Below are 14255 nucleotides of genomic sequence, written 5' to 3' on the forward strand. Positions count from 1 at the left end.
TATGATTTGTACACACTGATTATGCATGATTTGACAGAAAAAAGAATAAAAGTTATTTCTGATTCGACCCTTTTTCGCCATATTAGCCCTTGGCTATTGGGAAAAAGTTTTCGGGCTGCATCCACTTCACCTGCCTGTCACGCGACGTCACAATACCGCACCAACTCACCGCGTCAAAGTGACGTGTACGCGATAAAGATACAATAATATGACGTACAAAACTGAATTTTTTTCGGAATAGCCGCAGGCTGCCCCGTTCTGAAAGGAATAAAAAATGGCTGCCGCCGATCGCTGAGACACTGGCTACTCGCACCTGCCGGAGAGCATGGGTGTATTTGCGTATAATAAAACTTCTTGCGTGGCCGTGTAACGTTTTCAAGCCCTTTCATCACGTTTACCGCCTCATTCTGCCAACTCTTCTTTGCTGAGGGCCAGTTTTAGCGTCATTCTTAAGCTTCCGTTGCATGCCGCCATGATTTTCGACCAGCCACCACAAGCTAAGTAAGGGAAAGCCGACCAATCGCAGACGCCGGCACCACCCCCTTCATCCGGTTATCGATTTTCAGTGCACCGGCTCTGCCCCAGTGAATCCTTCTCCACTTGAGCGTTCTCTTCGCCTCTTGTCAACCAATTAGATACGACAAGCTGCTCAGTGTAGGCAATGTTATTCGTTTTTCAAGCAAACAAAAGTGACCTCCTATGAACGAGGAGAGCGTTTGATTGGCCTGTTCAGACAACCCTGCGGGTGACCACCCGGTGCTTGCGTCGGTGGTTGCGCAAATTTGACGTCAGGAGATTGGAATAGAAACATATTGGAATAGTTTTACGTTATAGGGCCCCAGGATGAAAATAAACAATTTTGCTCATTGCATTTAGCTGCATGGCATTTGATTAACAGCATCACACATATTCCAAGATGTACGTTGGATATGAGCAATTTCTTGATCAATCATAATCGATATGGAAAGTGTGCAACTTGAAGGATGTCCAACCGAACCAGGGGCGCTATAACGTAAAACTCTTCCAAACTTTTCTATTCCAATTCTGCAATTAGCCCTCCGCGATTGGTCAAAAGCATTTTTAGACCACCCCCACTTCACCTGTCTGTCACGCGACGTCACGAAAACCGCGATAGCTCCCCATCTGATACGACGTGTACTGTAAGATTCGTCGGACGATCTCGCCGCTGCCACCATTTGTTACAGTTGTCGGACGATCTACAAGCTGTAGGCCGATCTCACCGCTGCCATTCAGATGTAAGATTTGGCAGTCGTAGCTGTAGGAAGGAGCTTGACTCTTCGTCGGGACTTAGGAGAGCAGGATTTATTTACATGTTATTTACAGTTGAACATTAGATACATCAACAGTCTAGCGTGACTCCCAAATGGAGCCCGCAAGACGAGCATACAGCAAACAGCTTACGAGCCCACAGCTCACGAGTACATTTCGAGCACGACAACGAGCACACTCTAGCAGCCGACAATCGCTGCTTATAAGCACTCTGCTCGACATCATAGTTCGACGCTATTGAAGATGACCCGCCCTTTTAGAGGAGGAGGGCTCACATACACGTGCCGCACACACACACACAGGTGTAATGGTCCGGAGCCAACGTCAGAGGGGCTTCGTAGAACTCTTAGCCTACCCAAGTAGCGCGGCCGGGTAGCACATTGTCTTGCTTCTTGGTCGGTGCGTGGGAAGGAGCACTCGTCGGCGTTCCCGCGGCAACTCATAGCTCATAGCAGAACAGGGTGGCGTTGTCGTGTTGCGCACAAAGCCGGAGTCGAACTCGGAGCCGTCCCGGGTGGCGCGGCAGGGTACCACATTGTCTGGTGTCTCGAAAAGCGCATGGGGAGGTTCCGCCAATTACCTCCCCTCGAGAACTCCCCTGAGCTGACCCCTCGCCACGTGGCTGCTGGTTATCCGCAGTTCTCTGAAGTGCGCCACCGTCCCGGTTGGATCGGAACACGTGCAGCGGGCTGAAATAGCTGCAGGCCGATCCTAACAGTACACACTGATTATGCATGATTTGACTGAGCAAACGAAAAATAGTTACATATGATTCGACGCCTTTTCGTCATTAGCCCTCGGCTATTGGTCGAAAGTTTTCGGGCTGCACCCACTTCACCTGTCTGTCACGCGACGTCACAAAACCGCAAAAGCTTAACGCGTCAAAGTGACGCGTACGCGTTAAAGATGCATTATTATCCCGAACAAAACTGAATTTTCTTCCGAATAGCCGCAGGCTGCCTCGTTCCGAAAGGAATAATAGATGGCTGCCGCCGATCACGCAGGCACTGGCTACTCGCACCTGCCGGAGAGCATGGATTTATTTGCGTATAATAAAGCTTTTTGCGTGGCCGTGTAACGTTTTTGAGCACTTTCGCCACGTTTACGACCTCGCTCTGCCAACTCTTCTTTGCTGAAGATCCGTTTTAGCGTCATTCTTAAGTTTCCGGTTGCATGCCGCCACGATTTTCGACCAGCCACCGCAAGCTAAAGGGAAGCTGAAACGGTTTTAAATTTCCATGAATTGCTGGGATTGGGAAGAATAGACCTAATAATTTACGGTTCCGAATTTTTTTTTCGTTTTGGTAATATAAGGGGCGGAAATCGCTTTCTAAATCAGCCGCGCGGACACGCCCCCATCGCTTCCCGGAGCGCCGGGTGAGGTTGTTGCCAGAGGAGAGAACCGGCGAGAGCGACGTCATGGGCGGAGACCGGGCCAACCGAGCTGCGGACCGGCGTGCTGACATGTGCTGGCATGCGTCTTTCCGTCCTGCGCTTTACTGAACGACGCTACGAGAGATCTGCCGCCGCCGCCGCTCACGTTTGTTTTCTTTTGCGATTTTCGTAAACTGTTCTTTCCTTCTGTGCTGCGTGAGTGCCTACAGCCAAGGGCGCCCAACATGCCCTCGTTCTGTGCAGCATTCGGCTGCGCGAACACAGGCGGGCGAGACGATGTGGTGTTTCACAAATTCCCGAAGGAAAAGAAGCTTGCAGCGCAGTGGGTACTTGCGGTGAGGGGAGATGAGTTCGTGCCGACGAAATCAACTGTGCTGTGCTCGGACCATTTCCGCGACAGTGACTTTCATCGGAGCTTGACAACGATGCGGGCAATCGGTATTCCAGTTAAATCGGCGCGACTGAAGCCCGGCGTTGTTCCGTCTATATTCTCCTACAAGAGAACATACCATCCGTGTACTTATACGGCTGCTAACACGCTCTTTTAAAAAAATTTTCTTTTCGGTATTTTTTAATTGCAGCCGTCACGGCAGCTTCACGTGCATGCTCGCGCGAGCAAATGCCGCTGGCACGCTGCGAAGCATAGACGGAAACGCGCGCAGTATTAAATTTTGGTGACCGGACTTCGAGCGTAGCTTCCACAGCGTTGCACCTGAGGTATCAAATGGAGTGTAGGCTTGCCTAGTGACATTCGACGTACGGTTCAGTTATCGTGTTTACCACACGGCGGTGCTAAAACTGCCTAATATCTTTATGTCAACACTAGCATGGAGCACGCATACCGATTCTTGATCGAGCCACACTCGCAAAGTCGTCGAACCATAGTATGAATATTGCACATATAATATACCTCTGGTCATCTCTGGGCGTGTATGATAAGCAATTTCCATGACTGTACCTCACAGCACTGCATGTGCGCGCTTTGAAACGCGGCACTTATGTTCGCGATCGTGTATCAACACTGAAAAAACCACGGGACTTTAGACAAGCAGCGGCAAGGTGCTTGACATCGCGGAATTGCACCCGTGTTTAGAATCTAATGAGAAGTTAGTGCTTCGGCATTCTTCCAGCAGCATGTTCCCAGTGACACTTTAGCGCATTTTTTCTCCCGTCATTGCAACGTGCAGCTACATGAAAAAAAAACAAAAAACATACGTACTAGCTAAGATTTCCAGCGCGCGAGAAGGTGCACACATCGCTCTCCCTGTTGGCACACTCAACATCGTCGTTGCCGCCATCGTTTTCCGTATCGGCTGTGGGTTCAAACATGTACGGGGAAAATACAAGCTGTCGGAGACAGCGAGAACGTTCCATCTTACAACTCAGCTATGAAGCCAGAACAGCAGAACCGCGTGCTACCAGAGAGAAAGGAATGGTGCTACGCTCTGAAACGGAGAGATGCGGCGGCGCCGACCGGCGACTACCGCCAACGACGTCACAGCGGCCCCGACCAATCAAGGGCAACAGCGGCGTTCGCGCGATGCCCTGAGGCGCTGGTGCGCGTTTTCTTGAAAAAACAGCCGCTTGCGTTTGTTTCCGCCCTTTTTGAACCAGATATTTGTGTTCAGGGGACTCAAAACTGTAGAATGCCGCAGAGAACTCATTTTTTTCGAAAAGTGTTTCAGCTTCCCTTTAAACCACTTCAGCACGTCTCACAGAAACGTTTACCACGTAGAAGACGCACGTCATACTAAACAGACTGCACGACCGCGAAAACAAACGGCAGAACCTACCGCCACGCGTACACCTGCCATGCAAGAGACCGCTTTCACCCAAGCCAGTATGGCGCTGCTCATAGGCGGCGCCTCTGCGTTCACAATATGGCGGCGCCTACGAAAAAACGGTCTTATAATGAGACGGCCGGAGCAAAACACGAGACGTTCAATTGAGGGATCGCCAGTCGTTTGTGCGCAGGCGCGAGTAAAAGCGGGCGCGAGAGAGAAAATCTGGGGGCTTTTGCTTTTTGAATATATGACCCTGCTTAGGTACTACTATCCTTTCTCTATGGTACTACGCATGAGGTTTCTTATACCTGTTTCTTAGCACGTGTTGTAGGCGTGTGTCCCTAGACGTGCCCGCAAGCGCAGTGGGGTCGAGTTTGTTTACGCTCGGACGCTGGCTGCTGGCGCGGTAAAGTAGATGAAAAAGCCAGCTAAGTCGTGGCGGATCGTAGCTTTCTCACGCGTTACGGCAGTGTACCTTGTAAATAACATCACAGATGTTTCTCCGGGATCAGTAACAACCGTAGTGGAGCCCGCGCAGCATATATTGAAAATCTAGAAGGCAGAGCGCCTTAGCAACCGCGGTTGAACTCAAGTAGCTGAAAGGCCGCCGGTAACGACGACTGACCCAGTACCAGCGCCGCAGGCGCGAGAAAGTCTGTCCGACGTACCTTCAGAGGCAAAGTTCTGACTGGTGTTGCAGAAGTCGCGGGGCGCGTGCCGCATATATTGAAAAAAGTCGCGCGGCGCGGTAGCGCTGAACTTAGCGTCACAAGTTGGTGGCTGGACGTAATTATATTTATTCAATCGTGTTTTTTACTAATTTCAACAACGAGTCATTATTTCGCATTACTGGCGGCGCCTTCAAGATACCAATGCGGCAACGGGGTCACCAAAGCTACAACGCGGACTGGTCCGTGGGTTGGGGCTCGCCGAGGCCTGCGCGTGCCAGGGGTGTATATAATGATCGGCTGTCCGCGATAGCCGACAGCCATTTTTTTTATGCGAACACCCCCGGGCACGCTTCGGCCTCCGCGGCCCCGACCCACGGGCCGCCCTGCTTCCAGCTTTGATCCGCCCGCAAACCCTTGGGTGCCCTGGAGATCCTGCGCCGCCTGCTTTATTATAACCTCGGGTGCTCTCCAGAGGCCTCCGTTTGCCGGTTACATGTGCCCTCCTGAAGCAGTGCTTGTAAAAAATCCAATCTATCGTCGCGACAAAAAAAGCGACCCGCGACTTATACAACACCAGTCAGAACATTGCCCCTTCGGACACAGCGATCACCAAATGGGGTGTCCGGGCCCTGTTAAGAATGGCTAGCTGAAGCGCAAGTTTTGCCAGCCAGTTGCAACATCGGCGGCAACTTTCCTAGAACGCCACCGCAAACCTCTAGCCACGGCGTCACTAAGTCGACTGTGTGTGAAGAACAATACGCGCGTCCTCAACTCTCCGTCGCTGGAGCCATGATGAGTGCTACGAAGCAGGCTTTGTGCCTGAACCCGCCACCGCCAACCTGGTCTGCTGTGAACGAGGGAGCCCCCGAGGGAACGTAGTTCGAGACCCCTTCCCACGCGCCGTCCAAGAAGCAAGACAATGGGCACCCGGCCGCGCTGCGGGGGTCAGCTCGCGGAATAAAAGGCACCTTTTCTGACACAAGCCCCGAGTTCTACGAAGTCCGTTTGACCTCGGTTAGGGACCGTGAACCTCGCGCAAGGAAGTGCGTGTGTGAGTGTGTGTGTAAGCCGTCCCGCAGAGAAGCAACTCGTTTACGATGACTGGTCGGCCGTTTCCCTCACCTTGGTATCGAGGGAAGACCGAGTGTTTATAAACCGCTGTTGTGTGGCGGCTCAGTGTACTTTCTCTCGCAGTCATGCCAGACTGATGAACTGCAACATCCTGATGTAGATACTGTAAATAAACCCATGTTCCTCGTTCTCGATGAGAAGCAGCCCTTCCCTTCAACAACATCCTCAGCGTGGATAAGTTGGACGACGGCATGGGCCAGCTACCTTCTAATTCATGCCGGACTCCAATCTTGACAACTGATTACGAGCGATGGGATTGAGCCCCCAATCCTAACAACTGTCTGACAGCGGTGAGATGGACTTTGCGACGTGGTGCTGTGTCTGCGGTCAGTGCTTGGTTCTTGCTTTGACTCTCTAGGCTTCATTTTGTGGTTGTTCTGTTCAGAACTGTAGGGAAGCTAGATTTTTTTATTGTTAGCTAGGTTGTGTTTTCCTAGGTAGATTTAGCGAGCAGGACCAAGGCAGTAAAGCAGCAATCATGGAGTTAAGGACACTGCTGAGAGACGAATTGTTGATTGTTGGTGAGCAACTGGGCCTAGGTGTACGCAAGGAAATGCTAAAATCGGAATTATTGGAGCTAATTTCCGAACAGGCCAGTGAGGAAGAAATTGAAATGGGATTGGAACTTCTGAGAGAGAGAGAGAGAGAGAAACGGAAAGAGAAAGAGAAGAACGGGACAGAGAAAAAGAGAGAGAGAGAGAGAGAGGAACGCGATAAAGATCGCGAGTTAAGAAAAATGCAACTTGAACTTGAAAGCAAACGTTTGGAGTTGTATCAAGGAAGTGAAGGGGCTCTGGGACGATCAAGTGAGGCGAAATCATACCGCATGGAGAGGCTGTTAACGCCATTTGAGGTCGGGACCGACATAGGCTTGTTCCTAAGCAATTTTGAAAGGACTTGCGAGAAGATGAACTTCGGTCCGAGTACATGGCCACAGCGCTTGCTGTCTATGTTGGCGTGTGAGGCGGCGGAAGTAATCGCCAGACTAAGTGCACATGATGCATATGATTATGCAAAAGTTAAGGCTAGTCTCCTGAAGAAATACCGCCTTTCAGCCGAAGCTTTTCGGCAAAGGTTTAGGAGCACAGGCAAGAAAGATAGCGAGGGGTATTCGGAGTTTGCATACGGCTTAAACACCAACCTAGTCGAGTGGCTGAAAAGCGCAGAAGCGTACGATAGCAGAGACATGATCATAGAATGCATGTGTCTAGAGCAGTTTTACAAAACCATCCCCCACGCTGTGAAGCTGTGGGTGCGAGACAGAGGGAATGTAAACACTGTGGAAAGGGCGGCTGAATTAGCCGAAGAGTACGCAACGCGTAGAAAGTTGAACGCCGAGGACGGAAATTGGGACGGTCGAAATGGACCGCGGAAACCATTTCCGTTCAAAAGGGGTTCGCAGACTAGACGATCGGAGCCTGAAGACGTGGAGGGAAAGCCCGCAGAAAAAAGCGAGGAGAAAACTAACGGGGAAACCGTACAAAAAGAGCAGAAAAGAAAAGTCGAATCTTTTCGACCAATCCACTGTTATAAATGCCACAAACAGGGACATATAGCTGTGAACTGCGGGAAGCCCAGCGTAGTTTTTTCCTACGTCGAGGAAAAAGACGAGAATATGGAACTTTTAAGCCCATATCTTCACGACCTGCAAGTTAATGGAAAACCATGCCGAGTGCTAAGAGACAGTGCCGCCACGATGGACATTGTCCATCCGTCTTACGTGACGGTAAATGACTTCACCGGAGAAGTAGCATGGATCAAACAGGTTGTAGAAGAACACAGCGTGTGTCTGCCCATGGCCAAAGTCAAAATCAGTGGACCATTCGGGAAGCTAGTGACCGAGGCTGCAGTTTCCAAATTTTTGTCACTGCAGTATCCTTACATTTTTTCGAATCGTTCCAATCGGTTACTGAGTGAAAAAGGGCTTAAACTTGGAGAGGGCATAGTACAGGCATTGATACGAGGCCAAGCTCGTAAAATCGCGTCGCTTTCGGCTGAACATGCACAGGCTACTCCAGCGGAAGTAGCAAGCGGAACCGAATCCGAGCTAGACTCGAGGGATGAAAAAACGGTTGAGGAAAACCGGCCAGCTGACCAACTCAATGAGAGCGTATCACTAGAGTGTCAAAGTTCACGCCTGCAGGAAGAGCAAGCTGACGCAATCGCAAGCGAGACAGGGTCGGCCTCAAAGAACTTTGATCAGCTCTTACGTGTGAACCGAGAGAGAGAGAGAGAAAAACATTTATTCGGACCATCGAGGTGGTTGCTCTTGAGGTCGAGTGGGTGGGGTCCTCATTCCAGGACTCCACTGGCCATGGCTGCTCGGCGTACTTGCTGGACGAGAAGTCACTTGCAGCGGAGCAAAAGAATGATGACAGCTTAGCTAAATTACATCACACAACTAAAGAAGGTATTGCTAGGCGTAACGTGACGATGAGAGAGGAGGATTGTTGTATCGGCACTACAGAGATGGAAAGGGTAGGATTCTAGATCAATTAGTCGTACCTACCAAGTACAGGGAAGACCTTTTGAGTCTCTGTCATGGAAATGGGTGGTCCGGCCACCTAGGCATAAACAAATCAAAGAAAAGATTGCTTATGGAATACTACTGGTCTGGCTGTTTCAAAGACTTAGAAAGCTTTGTAAGATCATGCGACGCCTGCCAGCACTCGGGTAAACCAGGAGAGACATGGAAAGCTCCACTGAAGATAGTGCCCTTAATAACAGAACCTTTCAGACGACTTATGATAGACACGGTAGGGCCTCTACCAAAAACAAAATCGGGTTACAGGTACTTGTTTACCATGCTGTATCCGGCTACCAAGTTTCCAGAAGCAATCCCTCTGAAAGAGCTCAGCTCTACCGAAGTAGTAGACGCGCTTTTGACAGTGTTTGCACGAGTTGGGTTTCCAGCCGAAATTCAGACGGATCAAGCGTCAGTACTCACCAGCGCACCGACTTCCACATTCTTGCAAAAGTACGGGGCAAAGTTAATACACACTTCCGTCTATCACCCACAGTCAAACAGTGTAGATAGGTGGCATTCAGTACTTAAGCGAGTTTTGCGTGCTCTATGCTATAAGCACAAGGAGGACTGGGAGAACTGTCTGCCGGCAACTTTGTTTGCTTTGCGAACGGTTCCACATGAGGCTACAGGGTTCTCGCCAGCAGAACTAGTGTATAGGAGAACACTCCGTTCTCCACTAAGAATGTTAAGAGAGATGTGAGAGGAAAGAGGAGAGAGTCCAACAGTGGTTGAATACGTGCTAAATCTGCTGGAACGGCTAAGCGCAACCCAAGAACTAGTCGAAAATAACATGGGAGTGGCGCAAAAGAACGCCAAATTTTATTACGACAAGAATGCAAGGCTTCGTACGTTTAACGCCGGAGACCAGGTAATGATCCTCAAACCTTCAAGAAAGAACAAGCTTGAAGTTCACTGGGACGGGCCCGTTAAAGTATTGCACAAAATTTCAGATACTAACTATGCTCTGAAAATGCCCGGTCGTAGGAAGGAGGTGAGGATATATTACTGCAATTTGATGAAGCCGTATGTAGAGCGGAGCGGAGTCGTTAACTATACCATCAAAGAGCAGGACGGCACTAGTACCAAGTTTAAGGAGTATAGGGCGACCTCCAACTCTGAAATCGGCCTAGAAGAAGTAGTAAAACATTCGGTAAGCTCGCACGCTCAAAGACCCGAGCAGCTAGATGAGCTAAAAGAGGCGTTATGGGAATACCTCGACAGATTCAGCGATCGGCCGGGTAGAACCGAACTAATAACACATGAAATAGAGCTGACATCAATCGAACCCGTAAGATCAAAGCCTTACAGGGTGTCTCCAAGACAGAGAGAGATTATGGAGGCAGATATACAGTGCATGCTAGAACTGGGAGTTATTGAGCCCGCTGAGAGTGACTACACGTCACCGCTAATACTAGTAGAAACCCCTAACAAGGACCCTCGTCCGTGTGTTGACTAAGGAAGTTAAATGCCATCACTAGGAATCAGCTGTACCCGATACCCAACATTGAGGAACGGATTGAAAGAGTTAGCGCTGCTAAATACATTTCAACTATAGATCTCGTGCGGGAGTACTGGCAAGTTCCCCTTTCAGAAAGTGCCAGCCGCTATGCCGCATTCATCTCACCTGTAGGCACTTTTCGCCCTATCGCACTCAGCTTCGGGCTGAAGAACGCGCCGTTTAGCTTCTCTAAGTTAATGGATATTGTCCTAAAAGACTTGCAGGAGTTCGCCTTGCCATATCTGGATGATGTAGCAATTTTTTCGGACAGCTAGGAACAACATATATCGCACCTCAAACAGGTGTTCTCACGGTTGAGGGAAGCCGGCTTAACGATGAAAGCGGAAAAGTGTAGATTTGGTTGTTCACAGGTTACTCATCTGGGTCATGTTGTCGGCCAGGGCACTAGACGGCCGGCCGAGCTGAAAATAGCTACGATTGGAGAATTTTCTCAACCCTCACGAAAACAGACCTTCGTTCATTTTTGGGACTTGTGGGGTACTATCAACGGTGCATTCCGAATTACTCGCAAATGGCAAGTCCATTAACGGACGCCCTCCGAAGGGGAGCACCGAGTAGCGTACACTGGGATAAGGACAAAGAGAACAGGCACTCTTCCTTCCTATATATATATATATATATATATATATATATATATATATATATATATATAGGAAGGGAAAGTTGCATAGCAATGCGGATGGTTTGAGCAGGCTAATTCGAATTCTGCGTTTAAAGGTCCCGCCTAAATTTTAGGATTACCATTGTTAATTTTGTTAAGCCAAGAAGATCCCCACTCATTTAGCAGGATTCCCTCCATGATTGCAGAATTTGTCAGAACGAAATTGCTTCAAAAATTGGCATAGCGAAATGCAGCATTTTTTGTTTCTGCACTTATGTTTTCTTTTAAGCCTAGCGGGTCTAAAGTGAGATTCAAGGTACGTCATCTTGTCGCAGAGCCGTGTTTTGGGGTTCGTTTTGCAGTTTCTTGTCCTTGTTGGATGTTTTAGGGCGGTGACATCATTACACAAGTGGTCGCTGCGAGCCAAGGCATCACTCCCTGGCCACCAGCCGTTCTCTTCCTGCCCAGCGGTTGTCAGCGGTGGACAGTCGAGATTTTCCGGGCCACGGAGGCGCTGTTAAGAACGGCCAGCTGAAGCGCAAGTTTTGCCAGCCAGTTGCGACAGCGGCGGCAACTTTTTCTTGGAACGCCACCGTTACGCTCTAGCCTTGTCGCCGTTGTGCCTGAAGGCGATTGGCGGACCAACTATTGTTACTGAGCCCGCCACCGCCACCATGGTCTGCCTCGAGCGGAGGAGTGCTCGCGGGAACGTAGTTCGAGGCTCCTTCCCACGCACCGTTCAAGACGCAAGACAATGGGCACCTGGCGGCGCGCTGCGGGGTCAGGAATAAAAGGCGCCTTTCCTGACGTAAGCCCCGAGTTCTACGAAGTCCGTCTCACGTCGGCTCTGGACCGTGAACGGGACGGCAAAGTGTTTGTGTGTGTGTGTGTGTGTGCGTGCGTGCGTGTGTGTGTGTAAGCCGTCTCGCAGAGAGGCGACTTGTTTACGATGACTGGACGGCCGTTTCCCTCACCTTGGGATCGAGGGAGGACCGAGTGTTTATAAACCGCTCTTGTGTGGCTGCTCAGTGTACTTTCTCAAGCAGTTATGTTAGCATATTTAGCGCCAGCAAACAAGGACGGAAGGGAGACGACAACACAATGCGCTACTTCAACAACTTGATTTTAAGGAAGTACACCTATATAAACCATGCACAGTGGCGCCACCTTATCCAAATCTTATCCATCCAAAAAAGCCGTCTCCTTATCTAACAGGTCGATTGAAGGGGCACTAACACACGTGTCTCTATTCCGCCAGATAGCCTGCGCTTCAATGATCTCTCGCACATTCGTTTTTGAGGCAGAATGGTCTGTGTGTTTTGCCAGCGGACAAGGAAGGTGGCTTTGTTGTCCTCAAGGAAGGTGATTTTAATACGAAAGCCTGCTCTGCGATTGCCTCTGTGTTCGACCAATGTAGTAATGTGTCACCGCTACCTTCCTTCTACGTTCCGTCCCTTGATTTGCCGTGTCCTGAATTGTGCTATCCGACCTGCACCTTTTTAGCAGCCCCTCGACGACCGAAACTTGCACTGATTCCGGAAACCCTGCTGCTGATAGCCTTCCCGATAGATCCATAAGGCTCGTGTAGATCTTGTGGTGGCAAGACTTCTTTAGAGCATTTCCAAAGCATAAGTTGGCAATGCTCCTCTTGACGAGCTTCGAGTGGGCTGACCTATATGATAACAGGGGCTTATTAGCTCTATAGGTTTATACTCCCAACACGTGTGCCGTTCCATGAACTCGAGCTGAATGTCTAGGAAGCGCAGCACGTTATTGGAGGGCTCTTCAATCGTGAGAGTAAGTGGGCTAAGGCCTGCAGAAAATACTTCGTAGAGCTTGCCTACCGTAAAACGTGCGTCAGGTTCAAAAAGAACGAGATAGTCGTCAACGTATCTGACAACTTTAACCACCCTGTGCTCCGACAAGGTACGGGACAGGATTCTGTTATGGTGAGCTAGAAAGATGTCACTTAGTATGGGCGCCAAACATGAACCGATGCAAACCCCTTGCTTTTGAATGAATATGTCGTCGTTCCATGCTGCATATGTAGAGTGAAGGTAACAACTAAGCATGTCTAAAAAGCCCTGAACGGACAAACCGGCTGAGTTTTGGAACGATACCACGCCATACTCGTCTATGCACTCTTCTACACAAGTTATTAGTTTGTTTTGAGGCAAGGAGTAGTACAAGTCCTTTATGTCAAAGGAGCAAGCTGATAAGCTTTTGTCAGAATTATCTTTCAGGAAATCTACGATTTCTGCAGAGCCCCTAACCAAAAATGGGTCGTCAATATTAAGAATTCGCAGCTTATCTTGCAAGAGCGAACTTTTTCTGCCAAGACCCTGTTTCTGAAACTATTACCCTTAATGGGTAATCGGGTTTGTGCGTCTTCGCACTCAACATAATTTGAAGGCAACCAGACTTTGCATTGTCAATTTCACGAACCAACTGACTAAGGTCTGCCTTCTTACAAAGACGCTTTGCTTCTAGCTTGATTTTTCGGAGACACATTACTACATTGGTCGAACACAGAGGCAATCGCAGAGCAGGCTTTCGTATTAAAATCACCTTCCTTGAGGACAACAAAGCCACCTTCCTTGTCCGCTGGCAAAACACACAGACCATTCTGCCTCAAAAACGAATGTGCGAGAGATCATTGAAGCGCAGGCTATCTGGCGGAATAGAGACACGTGTGTTAGTGCCCCTTCAATCGACCTGTTAGATAAGGAGACGGCTTTTTTGGATGGATAAGATTTGGATAAGGTGGCGCCACTGTGCATGGTTTATATAGGTGTACTTCCTGAAAATCAGATTGTTGAAGTAGCGCATTGTGTTGTCGTCTCCCTTCCGTCCTTGTTTGCTGGCGCTAAATATGCTGTCAATTTACCAACACGCCCAACAAATGGCAATGCTACAAGTTATGTTAGACTGATGCACTTTGTCTTGCAGTCATGCGTACTGCAACGTCCTTATGTAGATACTGTAAATAAACCCATATTCCTCGTTCTCGATGAGACGCAGTCCTTCCCTTCATCAACGTGCTCAGCGTGAATAAGTTGGACGACGGCATGGGCCAGCTACCTTCTAATTCATGCCCGACTCCAATCTTGACAACGAGTTACGAACGGTGTGATTGAGCCCCCAATTCTGAGAGTACCGTGACCGACTTCCCCAAACCGACAACTCTAAAGCAGTTACGAAGCTTCATATAGGGTTATGCTCCTACTTTCTTCGGTTTATGCGCAACTTCGCCTCTATAATTGCGCCTTTGACCCAACTTTTAAGCAGCGCCTCCAATCTCTCGTCATGGTCTTCTGAGTGTGACCAAGCCTTTTCC

Source organism: Dermacentor albipictus, chromosome 1 (genome assembly GCF_038994185.2).
Source record: "Dermacentor albipictus isolate Rhodes 1998 colony chromosome 1, USDA_Dalb.pri_finalv2, whole genome shotgun sequence".
Classification (NCBI taxonomy): domain Eukaryota; kingdom Metazoa; phylum Arthropoda; class Arachnida; order Ixodida; family Ixodidae; genus Dermacentor; species Dermacentor albipictus.